This window comes from Paramacrobiotus metropolitanus, unplaced genomic scaffold (assembly GCF_019649055.1).
Source record: "Paramacrobiotus metropolitanus isolate TYO unplaced genomic scaffold, Prichtersi_v1.0 Parri_scaffold0000059, whole genome shotgun sequence".
NCBI classification, from domain to species: Eukaryota; Metazoa; Tardigrada; class Eutardigrada; order Parachela; family Macrobiotidae; genus Paramacrobiotus; species Paramacrobiotus metropolitanus.
This window is the reverse complement of record NW_026570279.1, coordinates 104,606-117,905: the sequence shown is the minus strand read 5'-3', so window position 1 is coordinate 117,905 and position 13,300 is coordinate 104,606. Positions and strand designations below refer to the sequence as shown.

Below are 13,300 nucleotides of genomic sequence, written 5' to 3'. Positions count from 1 at the left end.
GGCTTATAACTTTCAAACGACCTTGGGGTGGGCTCTAATTACGGGGGGGGCTTGTATTTGGGGGGGGGCTTCAAATTCGATAATTACGGTAAGTAAGCATTGTACGATGTGCATTGTGCGTAACACTGTAAAAGCGCAGCACCGATCGCTTGACAGCAGAACCAGTGCGGCATCCAAATGTAGGGAAACAACTTCAGCAAGGAGACTGGGCAAGATTCTAGATCGGATCAACCATTGCGGCAACATCGTAAGGGATTCTGGCCACTGTAGCATCCACGCTGAATTTAAATCCTTACAATAAAAACAAAATTAATGGACACAATATTCCAGCGAAGATAGATTAGCCCTACCTTATGCCTCGGAGCGATATATAGGATACTGTACTATGAGAATACAGCGATACATCATAGGATACTACAAGAAACAGCCTCGGCTTCGCCTCAGCGTTTCTTGTGGTCCGAGTCTACGGCCGGTTTATTCAAATGATTTCGATCAGCTGTTTAGTTAACATCTTATTCCTTCAGCAAAACAAAACGGTCCGAAAGTAGCGCTAAAACGCAGACAGGATAATAAGTGAATTTACGGCTTTGTGCACTCATTTACATTAAACTTGACGCATTCACATTGACTCAGAAAGGAATCTATGTTAACTTTTCCATCCCGACTCTGAGTCTACGAGGTAGAAAATTTCAACGTAAAGAACGATTGCAATAGATGCTAGTGGTAGTTCGGTTACTCGTTCACCTAGCGGGCCGTGTGGCGTGTGCTCTGGACAGCAGCGATAGTTCGGTCACTCGTTCACCTGTGCTCAGATGATGGAAACGGTTTTCGCTGATTCTACACGGGAAAGCTGGGTTCGTGTATCCCTTTTTTTGTAATAACAGAGATCTCGAATGTGGATACCGTATTACTATTCCGTTATACGGAATAATTTACGGTCTGTATATGCTGATTAATTAATTACTGTCCTTAGTTTTGCTCGGACTGCAGTGAAAGGTCAGCCCGTTTGAACGATTGCGATGGTCAGCTTCTTTTACAGCTGCCTTCAGGTGGCTTTTAACGAGCGTTCTTATTCTTAACTCATGTTTTTGAGCGCTTTAAATTGTTAACGATTTATTGAAACGAACCAATCCTCTAGCAGCATCGTTTGTGTTACTGCTAATATTACTGGTTTTCTAGTTTTATAGGAGCAAAATTTTAAATATTTTTTATTTGCTGATCTAAAAAGGTACCAGTTTACATTTACTGATTTTTTCTCCATGCAACCGGACTTCGAAATTATTTTCAAAGTCACCTTGAGCTTTCAGTTCTACCGGCACCGGCACGGGGCACGGGAGCCGGAGCGAATAATTTTTAAAACAAAATGCATGTGACACAGTTTCCAGACATGCGGAATCGAATGGCGTTATCGGTTTTTCGATTAATTTTTTGGTTTGTTCTGACCAGATCGTACGGGGTTTTACGTTATAATATAGATCTTTACCTTGATAAGATTACAGCATAGCATACAGTACATGTACAGCGATTCAGCACAGCTGCGGTACTGATACAGCGGTACAGAATAGGGTACAGTAAGGATACAGTACTCTGGTGAGGACCCGCAATCACTTTTCGGGTCCCAACATCTGGATCCGGTAGAATACAGCGCGCTGGTATACAAGTATGTATACGAGGGGATGTCAGTAGCGCATGCCAGCACTCCCTGTCCTTGCTGCCGTGAACCGGCTGGAGCTTTACGTTGTGGCTAAACATGGTGCTTATGTACCGCACCAGATTCAGCCATGTGTAGTGCCGTAACGTCACACTCCAGGCGGGTGACAGCACCAGTACAGGGGATTGCTGGCATGCGCTACCGTCATACCCTCGTATTGCAGCTACACCTGTGCCGTAACTGAGGTATTGTTAGTGCACGGAAACAGGAAGGATTTAATTTAATTTCGTTGATGTAACGCTGCTCTGACAGTATGTCGGAAGGTTGTGCATTTTGTAATCATGTTTTAAAGTCTTTCCCAGTAAACTGAATTTGTATCGAAAACCTAGCTGCACTGGTGCCGGTAAAAGTTATTACACCTACAACACACAACCAGATACTGATCCGCGATTTAAAAGCGATTTAAACTGAGACGTTTCCGCTTTTGGAACGGCGAATAGATGACCCGATACGGCCAGCTGGTGCTTTACTAGTGACGTTGCGAAAACGCGCTTCTGGTGGCAGTTGCTTGTCGCTCGTCGCTTTTATCCAGTCTGCGCTCTATCTCTGATAGACAGAGCACAGACTGGATAAAAGCGACGAGCGGCAAGCAACTGCCACCAGATGCGCGCTGCGCAACGTCACTACTGTTTATATAATGGACGACAAAATTTGCTTAACCTCGGAACCGGTTTTGCGGCTTTAGCTTTAGACAGAGAACAGAGAGAACACGGCTGCCGCGCTTCTGCTCAGTGAGCTGCTGTAGCGACGGATATGCGGCGCTAATTCATCGTGTGCGCTGTAAGCCGACAGCGGCTAACGGTCCGGAGTTAAGTAAATTTTGTCTTCCATTGTACTTCGGTTTGCCGAATAATCTGGTCGCTTTAAGCATACGTTTTCCTATGGCAAATGATTAACAGGAACGAGACCGAATGCAGATTTGTTCGTTGTAGTTTGTTTATTAATCAAGTACCCGTAAAAAAACCGATGGCGAACAACCTTTGTTCCTCAACCAATGCACGCAATAGTGCGCTTTCCAAGTTTATACCAGTTGAAAAGGCCAACCTTTAAAATTTTAACTGCCACGTGTACTACGACTCCGCTCGTAGACTGGTCAAACCTTCTGTACGGGTCAGTACATTGATCACCAGCCCCTCATGCGGCGTGTTACATGATCCGTTATCCTAAATCTTGTGTTACAAGTTTCCAACTTACACTTTTAATTTCTATATTGCATTTTAAGTGATAATGAATAAACTGAAAGTCCGGCGTAAGGTAAAAATAAGCGAGATTCCGAGGTTTCTGTGACGTTTGTGCGATTGGTGATCATGTTGGTTATTACTTGTTATACAAGTAATGGTACTTAGATTGGTAATTATCATAGCGTATACTGTGTCTTGGCAAAGAGAATAAAAGTTGAATACGTGAAAGGGATAGAAAATAACTTTTTAAAATCTCAGTGAAGTTGAAAAATCATAATACATGGGTGATCAAAGTACTGACCCGTACAGTAAGTTTGACCAATCTACGAGCGAAGTCGTAGTATTGCGTTTTTATGATACTGAGATATTCCTTCCTTTATGGATTTTCCTTTTCTGCGCCCCTTGTGCTGTCGAGGGCACTTACGGTCTTACCATATATAAATGCAGATGCTCGCGAAGACCATCTGCGACTTAAGCAGAGAAAGCGGAATTAATTGGATTACACACACGGACTTCCGGAGTGCGTTGTGCTGTAAACATCCTCACCGGGCAGAAAGTGATCACAATGTCCATTAAACCTTCTGCACAGTGTGGATATATTCCAAACTTTAAGTTATTAGTGCCCAAAAAACTGATAAATCGAATAGAACATGTTTCCAGCAATTTAAGCCAGCATGAATAGTTTCATAGTTGGCAATCTGACTGAAGCTAACGTGACCACCCCGAAATTTGACAGCAATCTAACCAACATTACGTGGAACTTTCCAGCCGGTTTCAGAGTATTTACCAGCATTTCCACCTTTATGCTGAATATAACTGCTTGCAGTGTGCTGATTCTGAAAACAAATCAGCACCGCTCGTTTTTCATTTACCTTATCAGCCTGCTTGCGTCCAATATTCTCTACTTGATTCTAACCGAATTTTCTGATATAATTCACTGGCTCAAGCCAAATTGGTGGTCGGGAAATGCGGTCTGTAACGTTTACTATTACGCTATAGGAACTATAAACCCGTGTATGATCTGGACGCAAGTTCTCATCACCTGTAACCGAATAGCAGCTGTGACCTTACCGCACTATTACCGTATGTATCACTCGACGTTCTTGGCCGGTGCGTTATGTGCTTGGATGTGGATACTGCTCCACGTGGTAAATCTGCCTTTAATGATTAATGATTCGCTTTATTATCGCTGTTCCGGCGAAAAGTATGGATGCAACTGGAATTTTGCGGCGCAGGCAACGTACGCCCAGACTGTCGAGATCTGTATATTCGATTTGCCGATTGTGATTGTTCTTGGAGGTTACCCGTACCTGCTTTGGAGAACACTCAAATTAAGACGCACTAAACCAGCAGGTTGGGAAATAACCGGAAGAGATACAATCAGCAGCCGAAACGCTTTGAGCAAAGAGAACAGGACAGCGTTTATGGTTTTAACGCTGCTGACCGTTACTGTTGGTGTCAGCTGGACACCTTCTTCTATTGGGTTTCTGGCAGCTGATTTCGGGGGGTTCTATTTTCCTGACGAATTTTACCATTATGCAAACTGGATTGTGGAGTCCCAGGCAGCTGTCGATGCGATCATCCTCTTCATAAGCGTGAAGGAATTGCGCAATTTCTGTCTGACCCTCGTAGGACTGCAGAAGAACGGTAACAGCGGGAGGTCGCGACAGGTAACGGATACCGTACAGCATCCTCGTCCGTCCACGCGTGACGCTGAAAGATCTGGTGCAACATAGCAGATCGATCTAAGATGTCTCGATCTAAGAGACCTTTTCAAGAGTTTTATTGGCCAAGGCTTGTGAATTTGTTTCCTTAGAGAATCGGATCCATCGGGCGCCATGCAGTACTAAAAATTTTCATTTTAATTTTCGTTCATGCAATACTTAAAATTTCCATTTTCATTCACTTCTAAAAATTTTCTTTTTCACAGCAACCAACTCAGGTGATTGCCAGATCACCTGAGTTTGTTACTATGTGCCGGGCAGCTTTCTAACAGTCTGTCTGAGGTCGAAACCTAGCAGTCTAAGCGGTTGAATAGGTTACTTAAATATTTCGGAATGCTGCTGCTCAGTGCGAGATCACACAGAAACGGTTCGGTGTTATGTCAAAAGTAATCGTACCGAACTCTTATACGTATCTGTAGCGCATGCATACTTGCGGCTGGTGATCGTTGATTAGAGCAACCCGCGGGTAGCACGACAACTCTATGACCTTCATTTCGCTGACCGACAGTTTGATGACCAACTTGTTGCTGACTACCACAGCTTGCTGACCGACAAATCGCTGACCGACAGTTCGCTGTTTTACAAACTGGCTGACCGACATCTTGCTAAAACTAAATGTCGGTCAACAATTTAGTAAGTAAGCAAGTTGTCGGGTAAACATTCTGTCAGTCAACAAAATGTCGTCAGCAAATTGTCGGTGTCAGCAAACTTTCGTTCAGCAAAATGTCGTTCAGCGATTTGTTGTTTCAACAAACTGTCGGGTCAACATTTTGTCGGTCAGCAAATAGTCGTCATCAAGTTGTCGGTCAGCAAGATGACCGTCAGCGAGTTGTCGGTGTGCCCAACCCGCGGACGCGACGCTCTTTGAGGCGGCAGATAAACTCTTTACTCTGGAAAAAAAGCCCAATGATATCTTTAGCGCTGAGCTAGACGCAAGTAAATTTCATTTAAAAGAAAATGGTGTAATGAACCATAGTGGATATTCAATCACGTTCAGAATGCTGGCTCGAGGGTACCCACAGGAGAACCTCAACCTGAATAATAAAACATAGCTGTTGTATGTAGTGTATGTTTAATAAAAGGGAAAGCTATGAAAATTACAGTATTGTTGATGTTTCATCAAGGTAAGGATGTGGATGCTGTGCCCACAAGGATCTAATTTCTGACCAGTGGGACTCTCCGGGCGTCGGGTGTTTTAATCCTTATCGCAGATTACGTGGCTGTTAATGTAACATTCAGTGACACCTAAACTCGAAAAAACAAGAACGACTCATTAATAGGCAAGTGCTGGGTGCTGCAGAGAAAGAGCTTTCTTTCCAGAGATTTGAGTTCATTGCTCGAGTCAGCCGGATATCGCATCCACAAAAGAATATCGGAATTTCACAGTATTACTTCAAATTACACCAACGCAGCCGTCCTTAAACTTGACACTTCTTTTACTGGCACATCGTAAAATTTCCTTACTGCTTTCACAGTAATTACGAACATCACCACGTTTCTGATGAAATCATCTGTTGGTACCTTCCAAATGAGCTTTAGTCTTGTGCAGACGGGCCTGGCAAATTCCGTGTACGACACTTGCGCGGGTGATATTTCCGAGTCAGATTTTACATAGGCGTATGTAGTGGTACAAGCCTTTTGAGCTCCTGCTGCGTTTTCTCAGACAATTTACCTGCTCACTTCGTATCAAAATGTGGAAAATTCATTTCTCTACAAATTGTTATTAAAAGTGTCCAAGAAAAGCTGAGGCAAGCGTTTCAAGGAGAGCTTCACCGAAACGATCCAAATTCCAAATCTCCTGTTATACTGCCACCACCCTCGTTTGGCAGTACGATGCCGTAGAGCAAAACAAGACTATTTCCTTCAAACGCATTTTAAAACGTTCATAAGATTAGACTTGACTCATTACGTACATACCAGAACGTAGAGAAATTAATCCTCTAAATGCAACTCTCTGTCTGACAGTCATAACCACTTCGCAACGCGGTATAACAAACGCAAAATTAACTCCGGCATTAGAGCCCATGCAATCATTGACTCCGAAATATTAGGTGCACATGTGCACTGCAGTGCCCGCATGCACAAGTCTGAACTACATTGGCATAAAAACGCGGTATAATGTTTTCAGTTTTCACCTGATCAGTTTTCAGTCGCAACAATTATTATGTACCTACTCCTCATCAAATATTACAATTCCATTGTTTGACTAGAACCTAAAACTGGTGGGCTATGATCCACCAGTTTTACGTGATCTATGATGTCTTCCTTTACGATAACGGTGTATCACCATAGATATGGATGACTTCGTACACGTATAATTTTTGAGACATGTTTTTTTGCTTGTACCGACGGTATCCCGTCGTTTCCCACGGTATCCTTACAATTTTCTCACATCTGTTCGATTGCTGCCGTATCTCTGCAGTTCAAATGTATCCCACATGAACCTCTTAAAAAACCTAATAAGGAATCTAAGAAAAGCTATGAACACTAAGAAAACCTAATTACGGGATGCACTGAGAATACGCAAAGGATATCGTGGAGATACTGCGGGATACGCTAATTGAAAAGAATGACCACATCAACAATATTTGCAACACGTGCAGAATACCCACTAACCAGGGAACATTTTCGTCCTCCAAATTCAAAAAATTCTCATGTATTTTAAAATGATAGTGTACTATTGTAGTATGCTTAAAAAAATATTTCATCTGCCATCGTCAAGGGGCGTGGCCAGACAACAGTTAAAAGTTTGCATGCTCTCACATACTGTGTAATGCAATGCAGAACAAGTATTACTCGTAATTTTATTATTGTGTTAACTTTTTACTGCAGCACCGCAAACTTTTGCAGCTGTCGAGTAATGATGTAAAAGTACCCCACGTGCGTTGGCTCGCGCCATTGCTGCCTGAGTACTCATTTTCAAAAATTTATCATCGATTTGTGTTGTAAACAATAAGTCGTGCAACAAAACTCTTTCGTCTAATAAACAGTTATGTGCTTCATAACAAATTTTCGAAAAAGTGTACTCAGGCAGCAGTTGCGCCTGCCGACGCACGTGGGCTTCTTTTACATCATTACTCGACAGCTGCAAAAGTCCACTGTGCTGCAGGAAAAAGTTAACGTAGCAATTACGAATAACTTACCTATACTGCAATGCATTACACAGTATGTGATAGCATGCAAACTTTTAATTGCTGTCTGGCCGATGGCAGATAAAAATATTTTTTTAAGCATACAACAATAGTACACTATCATTTTACAAAACACGAGAATTTTTTGAATTTGGAGGACGAAAATGTTCCCTGGTAAGTGATGTAGCCAGTATCCCACCGTATCCCACAGTATCCTTTCCTTCATGTGTCCTGCTGAATGCGGGTTTAAGGGGCATCAGTAACTGCATTATCCCAACGTATCTTAACGTATCCTTACTTTATCCGTCGAGTATCCGGACCGGATAACGGCAGGGGGTAAAACGTGGCAGTGGCCCCTGCCAGTGGCACTGCCAATGGCATGGCAAGCGATAAAGCCTGGAGGCTTTGGCAACTGGCAGGCGATAAAATGCGGCAGATGCCACATAAAATGTGGCACCATGCATAAGCGGATCGGAGATCTTTTGTTACCGTATATTCTTGAAACCCTTAACAGTAAATATTCAATTTTTCCTTCAAAAAGTTAGCAAGTATTGGCCATGCTGGCACATGCACAAAGTTCGTAAACAAGCTCCGGCATATATGATTTCAAAAGGTCATGCAATTTGCTGTCTGCTCAACGTACCACTAATGCAATACAAAGGTTAAGAAAGGGCATTTAAATGCAATTGAGACACTTCCGGATCTAGCAAGCACACGGCTGGAATATGCCTCGCGGTTCATCATGAAGTTTTAATCGATTAATTAAATGCAGCTGATCGACAAGTCTCACTGTCAGTTTGCATCGTAACTAACACCAAGTCACGAAGTAGTCAAAGCTTCGTCCAGCCCGGAGCAAACTGACACGTTTGTTTCGAAAATTGTTAATATAAAAGTTCAAAACAGTTTTACTGGTTTTTAAGCTATTTTAGCACTTTTTAAGGAGCCGTACTTCAGCAGTTTAGCGCACCATAATATGTAAAATTATGCGCGCACACAAATGGCCCACCGACATTTCATCGATTCGTCGACTAACACTTTGTCGACCGACACAACGTCGACCGCACTACGTCGACCGTCCCAAGAGCATATGAAAACGCGACTAATATGAAAACGAGAAAATATCATAAAACATAAGAAAGGAAATATAAGAAAGGATAAAAAAAAAGAGACGGAAACATAGAAATACTCGTATGTGTATAAGAAAATTTAAGAAAACTAGGACGGTTTAGCTAAACACCAGCTCGACGCCGTATCTGTTCGACAAAGCGATGGTCGACGAATTTTCATCGTCGAAATGGCGAGCGGGTCGCGAAGACTAATCCCATCCTAATCCCAAATTTAATTTTATACCACTGCCACTCTCCTGTAAACTGCAGTAATAATTCGGAAATGAGTTCATGCTGTATAACGCTCACGTTGTACTAGAAAGTGGCAATGATTATCCCCAAAACTGCATTAGTAATTTTTTGCACATAATGCAATTAAATTATGTACTGAGGATACAGTATAGCGATAATAATATTTTTGCACTGTATGCATTACGTTGCTTACTGTATTTCGCCTAATATAGATCGATTTTTTCTGTGATTAGGCCAGTCGTTTCTGCTGTTTGATAACAACAAACTTACTGCGATACTAATACTGCATGCTTAAAAATAGAAACAATACTCGTAATGTTAAAACAGCAATTAATGGTAATGGTGCTAGTGCTCATACTTTTGCAATCCTTAAGTGAAAAATTTAAAAAAATTGAGCAGTATAAATGCTAATTAAACATACCCAGTAACACTCTACGGCAGGCCATCAGTATTATACACAAACAGTTTCGGACCGGGAAGGAAACTCCAGTGCTATAATCGTTTGTCAACATTACGAGAACATGTCTGCAAGGAAAAAGACTGTTGAGTGAAGCCGCGTTTTTGCGAGTGTTTCGACTACAGACTACGGGCAAATGCCAGTAAGGTGGCAAACACTAACAAATGTAAACAGTGTGTCATGTTTTAATTTTTTATCTAGTTCACTACAATTCCGGCTAGTCCCATCTGCTCGGTATCTTGCATGCATACTTGCACGTGAACTTCACTGTTGTTACAAAAAACCGGTGCCAAGTACAAGCGCGCTTTTACATTTACAGTGTAACTCCACAAACAGCTAACCTTATCTTCTTGTTTTGCTAATTGATTATTTTGCCCGTTGCATAGAGCGGCGAAAATAAGCGTGTGACACAAGCAGATGAACCCGAGAGGTACGCAAAATACGGTATATCCTGCTGTGCGGTGTGCGTATGCTAAAATGAGCATTGTGATTCTAATTTCTGGCGCTAGTTTTAGAGTGGCTAACAATACCGGCACCTGCCGCTGCTGTCACGTTCATGAAATGTGGACTCTATTAAATTGGCTAGGAATTACAGTATCATAGTGACGCGCGACGTCAAAATAAACTCGAACTAGCCTGTATCTGCGTTCACGGTATTTGCGACTATGATGCCGGTTTGGGTAAGTTGTGTAGTTTAATTTGTTGTTCCACCACTTTTTGCTTTAATTATTATTGACATTTGGCAGATTTTTCTTTAAAGCTTCTAATAAGTCTGAAAACACTACTCTGTACTATACATTGTGTACTTTTATTATGCTTAAATATAAAATTTTGATGGTTTACACGTTAATTTAAAAAGGTCATACATGTATTACCAACAAATTTCGTACAGATATGCTTGCATATTCAGTACTTGCACATTACAAGCGTCAAGTTCAAAACGAGGACTAGATTAATAAATTATCAGCGTAACTGTGTGCTGTAGGTATTATTTTAAGTTAGCTAAGGTGGTAATGAGTTTGTCGCAGCGCTGAGCGCTGCATAACATTTAAGGAGATGCTGTGGTTTAACCACCGCCCGTGACTTATACCTATTATTATACAAATACTTTTGTACTACAAGCATTCATGCTGTTTATATGTACATAGTATTTAAAGTCTAAACTTGGGAACACACTAAAAATATGTAAACATTTAGACGTATGAAGAATATAACACGTGCAACATAAGAATAGCGTTTTGATATGAGCAGCGCAAGTTGGTTTCTTTCTGAGATCGTACGTATATTTTTAGTCTGAGAGTTTTGCTACCGGATGCCAAACATCATACAAAAGCCTCCGTGGCAGGTTGCGTTGCGTACTTCGAAGTTCAAAGCCATAACACAACCTGAGTTTTGCTACTATTGTCACACCGGCACCGGTAAATATCTTGCAGTTATAATTGTAACACCGTTTTTTATGACTTAGGGGGTTCTACAGAGGGTAGAACCCAGATTACAGCCTGACGCATCGTGTATCATGCTGGTACTGTACCATTGCCGCCTACAGTAATTCTGACTGTTCAGTCGGAACTATTGTAGAGCGGCAATGACTGTATTTAATACTCTACCGCACTTAGGTAATTATCGGTATAAAGTGCCACGATAAAATGCTTTTATTCCAGCATTGTGCCTAAAGGGTGTATCGAGGTTGTATTTTTAACGCGGCTTTTCGTTCTTTTGTTACGGTACTTCGTGCAAATAGCAAGATGCAAAGTTGACCTTTTGAAATGTTATGAAATACCGTCTGCACACTTACGCATTTAGTGCACGGCACATGAAGGTAGCACTTTTCAGGAAAATTGACTGTGTTCTGATAAGAGTTTTAAGTATACACAATTCACGAAACACACCGAGCCCGCTTATACGTGGTGCCACATTTTATGTGGCATCTGCCACGTTATATCGCGTGCCAGCTGCCAGATACTCCAGGTTTTATCGATTGCCATGCCTTTGGCAGTGCCATTGGCAGGTGCCACTGCCACGTTTTACCCCCTGCCCCGGATAACACCAAGTCTTACATTCGGGATGCACATAAGGATACTGCAGAGATACGGTGGAATACAGCAGCAGCTAAAACAAAGTGCACAATTTGGGGGATACATGAAGGATCCGCGGAGGATACTGTAGATACTGTGGATACAACTTAAAACACATGCCCGAAAAATTTAAACGTGTACTATTTGTGCCATAGGTGTATCTCCAACCTGTATGGGTTATGCGAGTTTTTGGGCAACCTTTCCCCACCATGTTGAAGTGGTTCGAAGTCATGCGCGAACTCTGATTTTGACTGGCTTCGCTTTCCCGATTCTCACCACTGTCGGGGCGTATCTGTATTGTTATGGAATACAACTAAACAACGTCGGGTACGAGTTGCCGGCACTTCACATCAAGCAACAGACACAAAACACTCAATATGTTCCGCTAAAGAGACAACACCACTGTTATTACTAATTCGTCTCTTTCAACCCTCGCATTGCTGGTTTTCGGGGTGTGATCATATATTTAGCTGTCGTTTTGAGGTGTTTTTGCTTTCCCGGGAGAATTTTACCAGTATGCAAGCTACCACCGGAAACGGAAACTATACTTTTACTCAGTAATATCTCATCAGGCGGTGTTTTTCAAAAAGATCACGTGATTTTTATGACTAAAGATCTGTATAAGCCTTCTTTAGGTCCAGTTTACTTTCTCCAGAATCCTTGATTTTACTTTCTATGCTACTCAAACTGTTTTAAAATAAAGAGTGTGTTCGTTAGGTCGGGCGCAATATCCAGATTACAAAAAGCTATAAATAAGCAAGTAATCAATCAGTGAAAGCGGTTCCGAAGATAACTAAAGGTAACCATGTTAAGGAAACTAAGGTAATATTGTTCAGACAAACCCCAGCCGCCACTGCCGGTCGCCGCGCAATATGAATCTTTCATCCCTTGTAAAATTTGTGGAAATACTCCTGCTGTAAGGTTGCGTTCCGCAAAAAACGCCAGACCTCTACTGAATAGATGTCACGTTACTGCCAACGTATACGGTTGGCCTTTTTGGTTCTCGTAGTGTATTTAAGCGAGAACGTTTCCACCAAGAGGAGCAGTACCGCCGAGTGCTTCCGAGAACAGCCGGCAGTGCTTGGCGACGGGTGCAGTACAGCGGACCGCTTCCGGCCAGAACATACACTGCTTTGCGAAAGGTGCAGTGCCGAGGTGCAGTGCCGAGTAGCGAACTTTATCAGCAGTTGTTGCCGAATGCCGTCGGACTGGAGAGAATATACTGCTCATGGGAAATATTCTTAAAAAGCCAGGAAAGCGGCTTGACAGTCGATCTGGCTAAAGTAAAGTTGCACATACAGCGCGAACGGAAACTGAATGCTGTAAAAAAGCATGCCGAGCCAATGGTCTCTACAGCAAAGGAAACAACGGGAAGTGCAGAACACGGTGAGGAAGAAGTGCCGATAAACGGTGAGCCATCTGCAGCTCATCAGGACGACTACTCCTTGTCCTTGAATTTTTCTTCCGACTTCGAGGAACTGGAAGACGAGCCTGTTAATGAAAATAACTGCGGAACCCATTAGGTTTCGTTGCGTGCAGTTTTGATTTCGGACTCCTGGTGTAATTCACTCGTAACGGTACTTACTGACATATACTACTTAACAAGTATACTACATGCGTCAAAGCAGACTTCTTTGTTGTACAAGTGCGGTTCGGCGGGACG

General features: G+C 42.3%; 1 long non-coding RNA gene across 2 annotated transcripts; it reads right to left on the bottom strand.

Moving 5' to 3' along the window:
• Nucleotides 1-5,277: 5,277 nt before the first annotated feature.
• LOC129593053 (uncharacterized) lies at nt 5,278-9,546 on the bottom strand. 2 transcript variants are annotated; one of them, XR_008691043.1, is made up of 4 exons: nt 9,527-9,546; nt 8,046-8,253; nt 5,718-5,861; nt 5,278-5,650 (listed from the first exon to the last, which is right to left on the bottom strand). It is a non-coding gene; the product is annotated as an uncharacterized LOC129593053 (long non-coding RNA). The 2 variants fall into 2 exon arrangements; XR_008691042.1 differs by lacking the exon at nt 9,527-9,546 and having other exon boundaries at nt 8,046-8,536.
• Nucleotides 9,547-13,300: the final 3,754 nt, after the last annotated feature.